This window comes from Petromyzon marinus, unplaced genomic scaffold (genome assembly GCF_048934315.1).
Source record: "Petromyzon marinus isolate PM22_M1 ecotype Great Lakes invasive population unplaced genomic scaffold, UKy_Petmar_22M1.pri1.0 PM_G_Scaffold_7, whole genome shotgun sequence".
Lineage (NCBI taxonomy): Eukaryota > Metazoa > Chordata > Hyperoartia > Petromyzontiformes > Petromyzontidae > Petromyzon > Petromyzon marinus.
The window spans coordinates 119,420-134,232 of NW_027423024.1; positions in this window are offsets into that span (position 1 = coordinate 119,420).

A 14,813-nucleotide genomic window follows, 5' to 3' on the forward strand; every position below is an offset into this window, starting at 1 on the left:
ACTTCCAAGTCAGCCATATTGCATGGGGGACATTGTGCTGGTTGTCTTGTATAGGTGACTGCCAAGTCAGCCATATTGCATGGGGGACATTGTGCTGGTGGCCATGTTCTATAGGTGACTTCCAAGTCAGCCACATTGCATGGGGGACATTGGGCTGGTTTCTTGTATAGGTGACTTCCAAGTCAGCCATATTGCATGGGGGACATTGTGCTGGTTGCCATGTTGTATAGGTGACTTCCAAGCCAGCCATATTGCATGGGGGACATTGTGCTGGTTGCCATGTTGTATAGGTGACTTCCAAGTCAGCCATATTGCATGGGGGACATTGTGCTGGTTGCCATGTTGTATAGGTGACTTACAAGTGAGCCATATTGCATGGGGGACATTGTGCTGGTTGTGTTGTATAGGTGACTTCCAAGTCAGCCATATTGCATGGGGGACATTGTGCTGGTTGTATTGTATAGGTGACTTCCAAGTCAGCCATATTGCATGGGGGACATTGTGCTGGTTGTATTGTATAGGTGACTTCCAAGTGAGCCATATTGCTTGGGGGACATTGTGCTGGTGGCCATGTTCTATAGGTGACTTCCAAGTCAGCCATATTGCATGGGGGACATTGTGCTGGTTGCCATGTCCTATAGGTGACTTCCAAGTCAGCCATATTGCATGGGGGACATTGTGCTCGTTGCCAGGTCCTATAGGTGACTTCCAAGTCAGCCATATTGCATGGGGGACATTGTGCTGGTTGCCATGTTGTATAGGTGACTTCCAAGTGAGCCATATTGCTTGGGGGACATGGTGCTGGTTGTGTTGTATAGGTGACTTCCAAGTCAGCCATATTGCATGGGGGACATTGTGCTGGTTGTCTTGTATAGGTGACTTCCAAGTCAGCCGTGTTGCATGGGGGACATTGTGCTGGTGGCCATGTTGTATAGGTGACTTCCAAGTCAGCCATATTGCATGGGGGACATTGTGCTGGTTGTATTGTATAGGTGACTTCCAAGTCAGCCATATTGCATGGGGGACATTGTGCTGGTTGTGTTGTATAGGTGACTTCCAAGTCAGCCATATTGCTTGGGGGACATTGTGCTGGTTGTATTGTATAGGTGACTTCCAAGTCAGCCATATTGCATGGGGGACATTGTGCTGGTTGTATTGTATAGGTGACTTCCAAGTCAGCCATATTGCATGGGGGACATTGTGCTGGTGGCCATGTCCTATAGGTGACTTCCAAGTCAGCCATATTGCATGGGGGACATTGTGCTGGTTGTCTTGTATAGGTGACTTCCAAGTCAGCCATATTGCTTGGGGGACATTGTGCTGGTTGTATTGTATAGGTGACTTCCAAGTCAGCCATATTGCATGGGGGACATTGTGCTGGTTGCCATGTTGTATTGGTGACTTCCAAGTCAGCCATATTGCATGGGGGACATTGTGCTGGTGGCCATGTTCTATAGGTGACTTCCAAGTCAGCCATATTGCATTTGGGACATTGTGCTGGTTGTCTTGTATAGGTGACTTCCAAGTCAGCCATATTGCTTGGGGGACATTGTGCTGGTTGCCATGTCCTATAGGTGACTTCCAAGTCAGCCATATTGCATGGGGGACATTGTGCTGGTTGTCTTGTATAGGTGACTTCCAAGTCAGCCATATTGCATGGGGGACATTGTGCTGGTTGCCATGTTGTATAGGTGACTTCCAAGTCAGCCATATTGCATGGGGGACATTGTGCTGGTTGTCTTGTATAGGTGACTGCCAAGTCAGCCATATTGCATGGGGGACATTGTGCTGGTGGCCATGTTCTATAGGTGACTTCCAAGTCAGCCACATTGCATGGGGGACATTGTGCTGGTTTCTTGTATAGGTGACTTCCAAGTCAGCCATATTGCATGGGGGACATTGTGCTGGTTGCCATGTTCTATAGGTGACTTCCAAGTCAGCCACATTGCATGGGGGACATTGTGCTGGTTTCTTGTATAGGTGACTTCCAAGTCAGCCATATTGCATGGGGGACATTGTGCTGGTTGCCATGTTGTATAGGTGACTTCCAAGCCAGCCATATTGCATGGGGGACATTGTGCTGGTTGCCATGTTGTATAGGTGACTTCCAAGTCAGCCATATTGCATGGGGGACATTGTGCTGGTTGCCATGTTGTATAGGTGACTTACAAGTGAGCCATATTGCATGGGGGACATTGTGCTGGTTGTGTTGTATAGGTGACTTCCAAGTCAGCCATATTGCATGGGGGACATTGTGCTGGTTGTATTGTATAGGTGACTTCCAAGTCAGCCATATTGCATGGGGGACATTGTGCTGGTTGTATTGTATAGGTGACTTCCAAGTCAGCCATATTGCATGGGGGACATTGTGCTGGTTGCCATGTTGTATAGGTGACTTCCAAGCCAGCCATATTGCATGGGGGACATTGTGCTGGTTGCCATGTTGTATAGGTGACTTCCAAGTCAGCCATATTGCATGGGGGACATTGTGCTGGTTGCCATGTTGTATAGGTGACTTACAAGTGAGCCATATTGCATGGGGGACATTGTGCTGGTTGTGTTGTATAGGTGACTTCCAAGTCAGCCATATTGCATGGGGGACATTGTGCTGGTTGTATTGTATAGGTGACTTCCAAGTCAGCCATATTGCATGGGGGACATTGTGCTGGTTGTATTGTATAGGTGACTTCCAAGTGAGCCATATTGCTTGGGGGACATTGTGCTCTTGGCCATGTTCTATAGGTGACTTCCAAGTCAGCCATATTGCATGGGGGACATTGTGCTGGTTGCCATGTCCTATAGGTGACTTCCAAGTCAGCCATATTGCATGGGGGACATTGTGCTGTTTGCCAGGTCCTATAGGTGACTTCCAAGTCAGCCATATTGCATGGGGGACATTGTGCTGGTTGCCATGTTGTATAGGTGACTTCCAAGTGAGCCATATTGCTTGGGGGACATGGTGCTGGTTGTGTTGTATAGGTGACTTCCAAGTCAGCCATATTGCATGGGGGACATTGTGCTGGTTGTCTTGTATAGGTGACTTCCAAGTCAGCCGTGTTGCATGGGGGACATTGTGCTGGTGGCCATGTTGTATAGGTGACTTCCAAGTCAGCCATATTGCATGGGGGACATTGTGCTGGTTGCCATGTTGTATAGGTGACTTCCAAGTCAGCCATATTGCATGGGGGACATTGTGCTGGTTGTATTGTATAGGTGACTTCCAAGTCAGCCATATTGCATGGGGGACATTGTGCTGGCTGTGTTGTATAGGTGACTTCCAAGTCAGCCATATTGCTTGGGGGACATTGTGCTGGTTGTATTGTATAGGTGACTTCCAAGTCAGCCATATTGCATGGGGGACATTGTGCTGGTTGTATTGTATAGGTGACTTCCAAGTCAGCCATATTGCATGGGGGACATTGTGCTGGTGGCCATGTCCTATAGGTGACTTCCAAGTCAGCCATATTGCATGGGGGACATTGTGCTGGTTGTCTTGTATAGGTGACTTCCATGTCAGCCATATTGCTTGGGGGACATTGTGCTGGTTGTATTGTATAGGTGACTTCCAAGTCAGCCATATTGCATGGGGGACATTGTGCTGGTTGCCATGTTGTATTGGTGACTTCCAAGTCAGCCATATTGCATGGGGGACATTGTGCTGGTTGTCTTGTATAGGTGACTTCCAAGTCAGCCATATTGCATGGGGGACATTGTGCTGGTTGCCATGTTGTATAGGTGACTTCCAAGTCAGCCATATTGCATGGGGGACATTGTGCTGGTTGTCTTGTATAGGTGACTGCCAAGTCAGCCATATTGCATGGGGGACATTGTGCTGGTGGCCATGTTCTATAGGTGACTTCCAAGTCAGCCACATTGCATGGGGGACATTGGGCTGGTTTCTTGTATAGGTGACTTCCAAGTCAGCCATATTGCATGGGGGACATTGTGCTGGTTGCCATGTTGTATAGGTGACTTCCAAGCCAGCCATATTGCATGGGGGACATTGTGCTGGTTGCCATGTTGTATAGGTGACTTCCAAGTCAGCCATATTGCATGGGGGACATTGTGCTGGTTGCCATGTTGTATAGGTGACTTACAAGTGAGCCATATTGCATGGGGGACATTGTGCTGGTTGTGTTGTATAGGTGACTTCCAAGTCAGCCATATTGCATGGGGGACATTGTGCTGGTTGTATTGTATAGGTGACTTCCAAGTCAGCCATATTGCATGGGGGACATTGTGCTGGTTGTATTGTATAGGTGACTTCCAAGTGAGCCATATTGCTTGGGGGACATTGTGCTGGTGGCCATGTTCTATAGGTGACTTCCAAGTCAGCCATATTGCATGGGGGACATTGTGCTGGTTGCCATGTCCTATAGGTGACTTCCAAGTCAGCCATATTGCATGGGGGACATTGTGCTCGTTGCCAGGTCCTATAGGTGACTTCCAAGTCAGCCATATTGCATGGGGGACATTGTGCTGGTTGCCATGTTGTATAGGTGACTTCCAAGTGAGCCATATTGCTTGGGGGACATGGTGCTGGTTGTGTTGTATAGGTGACTTCCAAGTCAGCCATATTGCATGGGGGACATTGTGCTGGTTGTCTTGTATAGGTGACTTCCAAGTCAGCCGTGTTGCATGGGGGACATTGTGCTGGTGGCCATGTTGTATAGGTGACTTCCAAGTCAGCCATATTGCATGGGGGACATTGTGCTGGTTGTATTGTATAGGTGACTTCCAAGTCAGCCATATTGCATGGGGGACATTGTGCTGGTTGTGTTGTATAGGTGACTTCCAAGTCAGCCATATTGCTTGGGGGACATTGTGCTGGTTGTATTGTATAGGTGACTTCCAAGTCAGCCATATTGCATGGGGGACATTGTGCTGGTTGTATTGTATAGGTGACTTCCAAGTCAGCCATATTGCATGGGGGACATTGTGCTGGTGGCCATGTCCTATAGGTGACTTCCAAGTCAGCCATATTGCATGGGGGACATTGTGCTGGTTGTCTTGTATAGGTGACTTCCAAGTCAGCCATATTGCTTGGGGGACATTGTGCTGGTTGTATTGTATAGGTGACTTCCAAGTCAGCCATATTGCATGGGGGACATTGTGCTGGTTGCCATGTTGTATTGGTGACTTCCAAGTCAGCCATATTGCATGGGGGACATTGTGCTGGTGGCCATGTTCTATAGGTGACTTCCAAGTCAGCCATATTGCATTTGGGACATTGTGCTGGTTGTCTTGTATAGGTGACTTCCAAGTCAGCCATATTGCTTGGGGGACATTGTGCTGGTTGCCATGTCCTATAGGTGACTTCCAAGTCAGCCATATTGCATGGGGGACATTGTGCTGGTTGTCTTGTATAGGTGACTTCCAAGTCAGCCATATTGCATGGGGGACATTGTGCTGGTTGCCATGTTGTATAGGTGACTTCCAAGTCAGCCATATTGCATGGGGGACATTGTGCTGGTTGTCTTGTATAGGTGACTGCCAAGTCAGCCATATTGCATGGGGGACATTGTGCTGGTGGCCATGTTCTATAGGTGACTTCCAAGTCAGCCACATTGCATGGGGGACATTGTGCTGGTTTCTTGTATAGGTGACTTCCAAGTCAGCCATATTGCATGGGGGACATTGTGCTGGTTGCCATGTTCTATAGGTGACTTCCAAGTCAGCCACATTGCATGGGGGACATTGTGCTGGTTTCTTGTATAGGTGACTTCCAAGTCAGCCATATTGCATGGGGGACATTGTGCTGGTTGCCATGTTGTATAGGTGACTTCCAAGCCAGCCATATTGCATGGGGGACATTGTGCTGGTTGCCATGTTGTATAGGTGACTTCCAAGTCAGCCATATTGCATGGGGGACATTGTGCTGGTTGCCATGTTGTATAGGTGACTTACAAGTGAGCCATATTGCATGGGGGACATTGTGCTGGTTGTGTTGTATAGGTGACTTCCAAGTCAGCCATATTGCATGGGGGACATTGTGCTGGTTGTATTGTATAGGTGACTTCCAAGTCAGCCATATTGCATGGGGGACATTGTGCTGGTTGTATTGTATAGGTGACTTCCAAGTCAGCCATATTGCATGGGGGACATTGTGCTGGTTGCCATGTTGTATAGGTGACTTCCAAGCCAGCCATATTGCATGGGGGACATTGTGCTGGTTGCCATGTTGTATAGGTGACTTCCAAGTCAGCCATATTGCATGGGGGACATTGTGCTGGTTGCCATGTTGTATAGGTGACTTACAAGTGAGCCATATTGCATGGGGGACATTGTGCTGGTTGTGTTGTATAGGTGACTTCCAAGTCAGCCATATTGCATGGGGGACATTGTGCTGGTTGTATTGTATAGGTGACTTCCAAGTCAGCCATATTGCATGGGGGACATTGTGCTGGTTGTATTGTATAGGTGACTTCCAAGTGAGCCATATTGCTTGGGGGACATTGTGCTCTTGGCCATGTTCTATAGGTGACTTCCAAGTCAGCCATATTGCATGGGGGACATTGTGCTGGTTGCCATGTCCTATAGGTGACTTCCAAGTCAGCCATATTGCATGGGGGACATTGTGCTGTTTGCCAGGTCCTATAGGTGACTTCCAAGTCAGCCATATTGCATGGGGGACATTGTGCTGGTTGCCATGTTGTATAGGTGACTTCCAAGTGAGCCATATTGCTTGGGGGACATGGTGCTGGTTGTGTTGTATAGGTGACTTCCAAGTCAGCCATATTGCATGGGGGACATTGTGCTGGTTGTCTTGTATAGGTGACTTCCAAGTCAGCCGTGTTGCATGGGGGACATTGTGCTGGTGGCCATGTTGTATAGGTGACTTCCAAGTCAGCCATATTGCATGGGGGACATTGTGCTGGTTGCCATGTTGTATAGGTGACTTCCAAGTCAGCCATATTGCATGGGGGACATTGTGCTGGTTGTATTGTATAGGTGACTTCCAAGTCAGCCATATTGCATGGGGGACATTGTGCTGGCTGTGTTGTATAGGTGACTTCCAAGTCAGCCATATTGCTTGGGGGACATTGTGCTGGTTGTATTGTATAGGTGACTTCCAAGTCAGCCATATTGCATGGGGGACATTGTGCTGGTTGTATTGTATAGGTGACTTCCAAGTCAGCCATATTGCATGGGGGACATTGTGCTGGTGGCCATGTCCTATAGGTGACTTCCAAGTCAGCCATATTGCATGGGGGACATTGTGCTGGTTGTCTTGTATAGGTGACTTCCATGTCAGCCATATTGCTTGGGGGACATTGTGCTGGTTGTATTGTATAGGTGACTTCCAAGTCAGCCATATTGCATGGGGGACATTGTGCTGGTTGCCATGTTGTATTGGTGACTTCCAAGTCAGCCATATTGCATGGGGGACATTGTGCTGGTGGCCATGTTCTATAGGTGACTTCCAAGTCAGCCATATTGCATTTGGGACATTGTGCTGGTTGTCTTGTATAGGTGACTTCCAAGTCAGCCATATTGCTTGGGGGACATTGTGCTGGTTGCCATGTCCTATAGGTGACTTCCAAGTCAGCCATATTGCATGGGGGACATTGTGCTGGTTGCCATGTTGTATAGGTGACTTCCAAGTCAGCCATATTGCATGGGGGACATTGTGCTGGTTGTCTTGTATAGGTGACTGCCAAGTCAGCCATATTGCATGGGGGACATTGTGCTGGTGGCCATGTTCTATAGGTGACTTCCAAGTCAGCCACATTGCATGGGGGACATTGTGCTGGTTTCTTGTATAGGTGACTTCCAAGTCAGCCATATTGCATGGGGGACATTGTGCTGGTTGCCATGTTCTATAGGTGACTTCCAAGTCAGCCACATTGCATGGGGGACATTGTGCTGGTTTCTTGTATAGGTGACTTCCAAGTCAGCCATATTGCATGGGGGACATTGTGCTGGTTGCCATGTTGTATAGGTGACTTCCAAGCCAGCCATATTGCATGGGGGACATTGTGCTGGTTGCCATGTTGCATAGGTGACTTCCAAGTCAGCCATATTGCATGGGGGACATTGTGCTGGTTGCCATGTTGTATAGGTGACTTACAAGTGAGCCATATTGCATGGGGGACATTGTGCTGGTTGTGTTGTATAGGTGACTTCCAAGTCAGCCATATTGCATGGGGGACATTGTGCTGGTTGTATTGTATAGGTGACTTCCAAGTCAGCCATATTGCATGGGGGACATTGTGCTGGTTGTATTGTATAGGTGACTTCCAAGTCAGCCATATTGCATGGGGGACATTGTGCTGGTTGCCATGTTGTATAGGTGACTTCCAAGCCAGCCATATTGCATGGGGGACATTGTGCTGGTTGCCATGTTGTATAGGTGACTTCCAAGTCAGCCATATTGCATGGGGGACATTGTGCTGGTTGCCATGTTGTATAGGTGACTTACAAGTGAGCCATATTGCATGGGGGACATTGTGCTGGTTGTGTTGTATAGGTGACTTCCAAGTCAGCCATATTGCATGGGGGACATTGTGCTGGTTGTATTGTATAGGTGACTTCCAAGTCAGCCATATTGCATGGGGGACATTGTGCTGGTTGTATTGTATAGGTGACTTCCAAGTGAGCCATATTGCTTGGGGGACATTGTGCTCTTGGCCATGTTCTATAGGTGACTTCCAAGTCAGCCATATTGCATGGGGGACATTGTGCTGGTTGCCATGTCCTATAGGTGACTTCCAAGTCAGCCATATTGCTTGGGGGACATTGTGCTGGTTGCCATGTCCTATAGGTGACTTCCAAGTCAGCCATATTGCATGGGGGACATTGTGCTGGTTGTCTTGTATAGGTGACTTCCAAGTCAGCCATATTGCATGTGGGACATTGTGCTGGTTGCCATGTTGTATAGGTGACTTCCAAGTCAGCCATATTGCATGGGGGACATTGTGCTGGTTGTCTTGTATAGGTGACTTCCATGTCAGCCATATTGCTTGGGGGACATTGTGCTGGTTGTATTGTATAGGTGACTTCCAAGTCAGCCATATTGCATGGGGGACATTGTGCTGGTTGCCATGTTGTATAGGTGACTTACAAGTGAGCCATATTGCATGGGGGACATTGTGCTGGTTGTGTTGTATAGGTGACTTCCAAGTCAGCCATATTGCATGGGGGACATTGTGCTGGTTGTATTGTATAGGTGACTTCCAAGTCAGCCATATTGCATGGGGGACATTGTGCTGGTTGTATTGTATAGGTGACTTCCAAGTCAGCCATATTGCATGGGGGACATTGTGCTGGTTGCCATGTTGTATAGGTGACTTCCAAGCCAGCCATATTGCATGGGGGACATTGTGCTGGTTGCCATGTTGTATAGGTGACTTCCAAGTCAGCCATATTGCATGGGGGACATTGTGCTGGTTGCCATGTTGTATAGGTGACTTACAAGTGAGCCATATTGCATGGGGGACATTGTGCTGGTTGTGTTGTATAGGTGACTTCCAAGTCAGCCATATTGCATGGGGGACATTGTGCTGGTTGTATTGTATAGGTGACTTCCAAGTCAGCCATATTGCATGGGGGACATTGTGCTGGTTGTATTGTATAGGTGACTTCCAAGTGAGCCATATTGCTTGGGGGACATTGTGCTCTTGGCCATGTTCTATAGGTGACTTCCAAGTCAGCCATATTGCTTGGGGGACATTGTGCTGGTTGCCATGTCCTATAGGTGACTTCCAAGTCAGCCATATTGCATGGGGGACATTGTGCTGGTTGTCTTGTATAGGTGACTTCCAAGTCAGCCATATTGCATGGGGGACATTGTGCTGGTTGCCATGTTGTATAGGTGACTTCCAAGTCAGCCATATTGCATGGGGGACATTGTGCTGGTTGTCTTGTATAGGTGACTGCCAAGTCAGCCATATTGCATGGGGGACATTGTGCTGGTGGCCATGTTCTATAGGTGACTTCCAAGTCAGCCACATTGCATGGGGGACATTGTGCTGGTTTCTTGTATAGGTGACTTCCAAGTCAGCCATATTGCATGGGGGACATTGTGCTGGTTGCCATGTTCTATAGGTGACTTCCAAGTCAGCCACATTGCATGGGGGACATTGTGCTGGTTTCTTGTATAGGTGACTTCCAAGTCAGCCATATTGCATGTGGGACATTGTGCTGGTTGCCATGTTGTATAGGTGACTTCCAAGCCAGCCATATTGCATGGGGGACATTGTGCTGGTTGCCATGTTGCATAGGTGACTTCCAAGTCAGCCATATTGCATGGGGGACATTGTGCTGGTTGCCATGTTGTATAGGTGACTTACAAGTGAGCCATATTGCATGGGGGACATTGTGCTGGTTGTGTTGTATAGGTGACTTCCAAGTGAGCCATATTGCATGGGGGACATTGTGCTGGTTGTATTGTATAGGTGACTTCCAAGTCAGCCATATTGCATGGGGGACATTGTGCTGGTTGTATTGTATAGGTGACTTCCAAGTCAGCCATATTGCATGGGGGACATTGTGCTGGTTGCCATGTTGTATAGGTTACTTCCAAGTCAGCCATATTGCATGGGGGACATTGTGCTGGTTGTCTTGTATAGGTGACTGCCAAGTCAGCCATATTGCATGGGGGACATTGTGCTGGTGGCCATGTTCTATAGGTGACTTCCAAGTCAGCCACATTGCATGGGGGACATTGTGCTGGTTTCTTGTATAGGTGACTTCCAAGTCAGCCATATTGCATGGGGGACATTGTGCTGGTTGCCATGTTCTATAGGTGACTTCCAAGTCAGCCACATTGCATGGGGGACATTGTGCTGGTTTCTTGTATAGGTGACTTCCAAGTCAGCCATATTGCATGGGGGACATTGTGCTGGTTGCCATGTTGTATAGGTGACTTCCAAGCCAGCCATATTGCATGGGGGACATTGTGCTGGTTGCCATGTTGCATAGGTGACTTCCAAGTCAGCCATATTGCATGGGGGACATTGTGCTGGTTGCCATGTTGTATAGGTGACTTACAAGTGAGCCATATTGCATGGGGTACATTGTGCTGGTTGTGTTGTATAGGTGACTTCCAAGTCAGCCATATTGCATGGGGGACATTGTGCTGGTTGTATTGTATAGGTGACTTCCAAGTCAGCCATATTGCATGGGGGACATTGTGCTGGTTGTATTGTATAGGTGACTTCCAAGTCAGCCATATTGCATGGGGGACATTGTGCTGGTTGCCATGTTGTATAGGTGACTTCCAAGCCAGCCATATTGCATGGGGGACATTGTGCTGGTTGCCATGTTGTATAGGTGAATTCCAAGTCAGCCATATTGCATGGGGGACATTGTGCTGGTTGCCATGTTGTATAGGTGACTTACAAGTGAGCCATATTGCATGGGGGACATTGTGCTGGTTGTGTTGTATAGGTGACTTCCAAGTCAGCCATATTGCATGGGGGACATTGTGCTGGTTGTATTGTATAGGTGACTTCCAAGTCAGCCATATTGCATGGGGGACATTGTGCTGGTTGTATTGTATAGGTGACTTCCAAGTGAGCCATATTGCTTGGGGGACATTGTGCTCTTGGCCATGTTCTATAGGTGACTTCCAAGTCAGCCATATTGCATGGGGGACATTGTGCTGGTTGCCATGTCCTATAGGTGACTTCCAAGTCAGCCATATTGCTTGGGGGACATTGTGCTGGTTGCCATGTCCTATAGGTGACTTCCAAGTCAGCCATATTGCATGGGGGACATTGTGCTGGTTGTCTTGTATAGGTGACTTCCAAGTCAGCCATATTGCATGTGGGACATTGTGCTGGTTGCCATGTTGTATAGGTGACTTCCAAGTCAGCCATATTGCATGGGGGACATTGTGCTGGTTGTCTTGTATAGGTGACTTCCATGTCAGCCATATTGCTTGGGGGACATTGTGCTGGTTGTATTGTATAGGTGACTTCCAAGTCAGCCATATTGCATGGGGGACATTGTGCTGGTTGCCATGTTGTATAGGTGACTTACAAGTGAGCCATATTGCATGGGGGACATTGTGCTGGTTGTGTTGTATAGGTGACTTCCAAGTCAGCCATATTGCATGGGGGACATTGTGCTGGTTGTATTGTATAGGTGACTTCCAAGTCAGCCATATTGCATGGGGGACATTGTGCTGGTTGTATTGTATAGGTGACTTCCAAGTCAACCATATTGCATGGGGGACATTGTGCTGGTTGCCATGTTGTATAGGTGACTTCCAAGCCAGCCATATTGCATGGGGGACATTGTGCTGGTTGCCATGTTGTATAGGTGACTTCCAAGTCAGCCATATTGCATGGGGGACATTGTGCTGGTTGCCATGTTGTATAGGTGACTTACAAGTGAGCCATATTGCATGGGGGACATTGTGCTGGTTGTGTTGTATAGGTGACTTCCAAGTCAGCCATATTGCATGGGGGACATTGTGCTGGTTGTATTGTATAGGTGACTTCCAAGTCAGCCATATTGCATGGGGGACATTGTGCTGGTTGTATTGTATAGGTGACTTCCAAGTGAGCCATATTGCTTGGGGGACATTGTGCTCTTGGCCATGTTCTATAGGTGACTTCCAAGTCAGCCATATTGCTTGGGGGACATTGTGCGGGTTGCCATGTCCTATAGGTGACTTCCAAGTCAGCCATATTGCATGGGGGACATTGTGCTGGTTGTCTTGTATAGGTGACTTCCAAGTCAGCCATATTGCATGGGGGACATTGTGCTGGTTGCCATGTTGTATAGGTGACTTCCAAGTCAGCCATATTGCATGGGGGACATTGTGCTGGTTGTCTTGTATAGGTGACTGCCAAGTCAGCCATATTGCATGGGGGACATTGTGCTGGTGGCCATGTTCTATAGGTGACTTCCAAGTCAGCCACATTGCATGGGGGACATTGTGCTGGTTTCTTGTATAGGTGACTTCCAAGTCAGCCATATTGCATGGGGGACATTGTGCTGGTTGCCATGTTCTATAGGTGACTTCCAAGTCAGCCACATTGCATGGGGGACATTGTGCTGGTTTCTTGTATAGGTGACTTCCAAGTCAGCCATATTGCATGTGGGACATTGTGCTGGTTGCCATGTTGTATAGGTGACTTCCAAGCCAGCCATATTGCATGGGGGACATTGTGCTGGTTGCCATGTTGCATAGGTGACTTCCAAGTCAGCCATATTGCATGGGGGACATTGTGCTGGTTGCCATGTTGTATAGGTGACTTACAAGTGAGCCATATTGCATGGGGGACATTGTGCTGGTTGTGTTGTATAGGTGACTTCCAAGTGAGCCATATTGCATGGGGGACATTGTGCTGGTTGTATTGTATAGGTGACTTCCAAGTCAGCCATATTGCATGGGGGACATTGTGCTGGTTGTATTGTATAGGTGACTTCCAAGTCAGCCATATTGCATGGGGGACATTGTGCTGGTTGCCATGTTGTATAGGTGACTTCCAAGTCAGCCATATTGCATGGGGGACATTGTGCTGGTTGTCTTGTATAGGTGACTGCCAAGTCAGCCATATTGCATGGGGGACATTGTGCTGGTGGCCATGTTCTATAGGTGACTTCCAAGTCAGCCACATTGCATGGGGGACATTGTGCTGGTTTCTTGTATAGGTGACTTCCAAGTCAGCCATATTGCATGGGGGACATTGTGCTGGTTGCCATGTTCTATAGGTGACTTCCAAGTCAGCCACATTGCATGGGGGACATTGTGCTGGTTTCTTGTATAGGTGACTTCCAAGTCAGCCATATTGCATGGGGGACATTGTGCTGGTTGCCATGTTGTATAGGTGACTTCCAAGCCAGCCATATTGCATGGGGGACATTGTGCTGGTTGCCATGTTGCATAGGTGACTTCCAAGTCAGCCATATTGCATGGGGGACATTGTGCTGGTTTCCATGTTGTATAGGTGACTTACAAGTGAGCCATATTGCATGGGGTACATTGTGCTGGTTGTGTTGTATAGGTGACTTCCAAGTCAGCCATATTGCATGGGGGACATTGTGCTGGTTGTATTGTATAGGTGACTTCCAAGTCAGCCATATTGCATGGGGGACATTGTGCTGGTTGTATTGTATAGGTGACTTCCAAGTCAGCCATATTGCATGGGGGACATTGTGCTGGTTGCCATGTTGTATAGGTGACTTCCAAGCCAGCCATATTGCATGGGGGACATTGTGCTGGTTGCCATTTTGTATAGGTGAATTCCAAGTCAGCCATATTGCATGGGGGACATTGTGCTGGTTGCCATGTTGTATAGGTGACTTACAAGTGAGCCATATTGCATGGGGGACATTGTGCTGGTTGTGTTGTATAGGTGACTTCCAAGTCAGCCATATTGCATGGGGGACATTGTGCTGGTTGTATTGTATAGGTGACTTCCAAGTCAGCCATATTGCATGGGGGACATTGTGCTGGTTGTATTGTATAGGTGACTTCCAAGTGAGCCATATTGCTTGGGGGACATTGTGCTCTTGGCCATGTTCTATAGGTGACTTCCAAGTCAGCCATATTGCATGGGGGACATTGTGCTGGTTGCCATGTCCTATAGGTGACTTCCAAGTCAGCCATATTGCATGGGGGACATTGTGCTGTTTGCCAGGTCCTATAGGTGACTTCCAAGTCAGCCATATTGCATGGGGGACATTGTGCTGGTTGCCATGTTGTATAGGTGACTTCCAAGTGAGCCATATTGCTTGGGGGACATGGTGCTGGTTGTGTTGTATAGGTGACTTCCAAGTCAGCCATATTGCATGGGGGACATTGTGCTGGTTGTCTTGTATAGGTGACTTCCAAGTCAGCCGTGTTGCATGGGGGA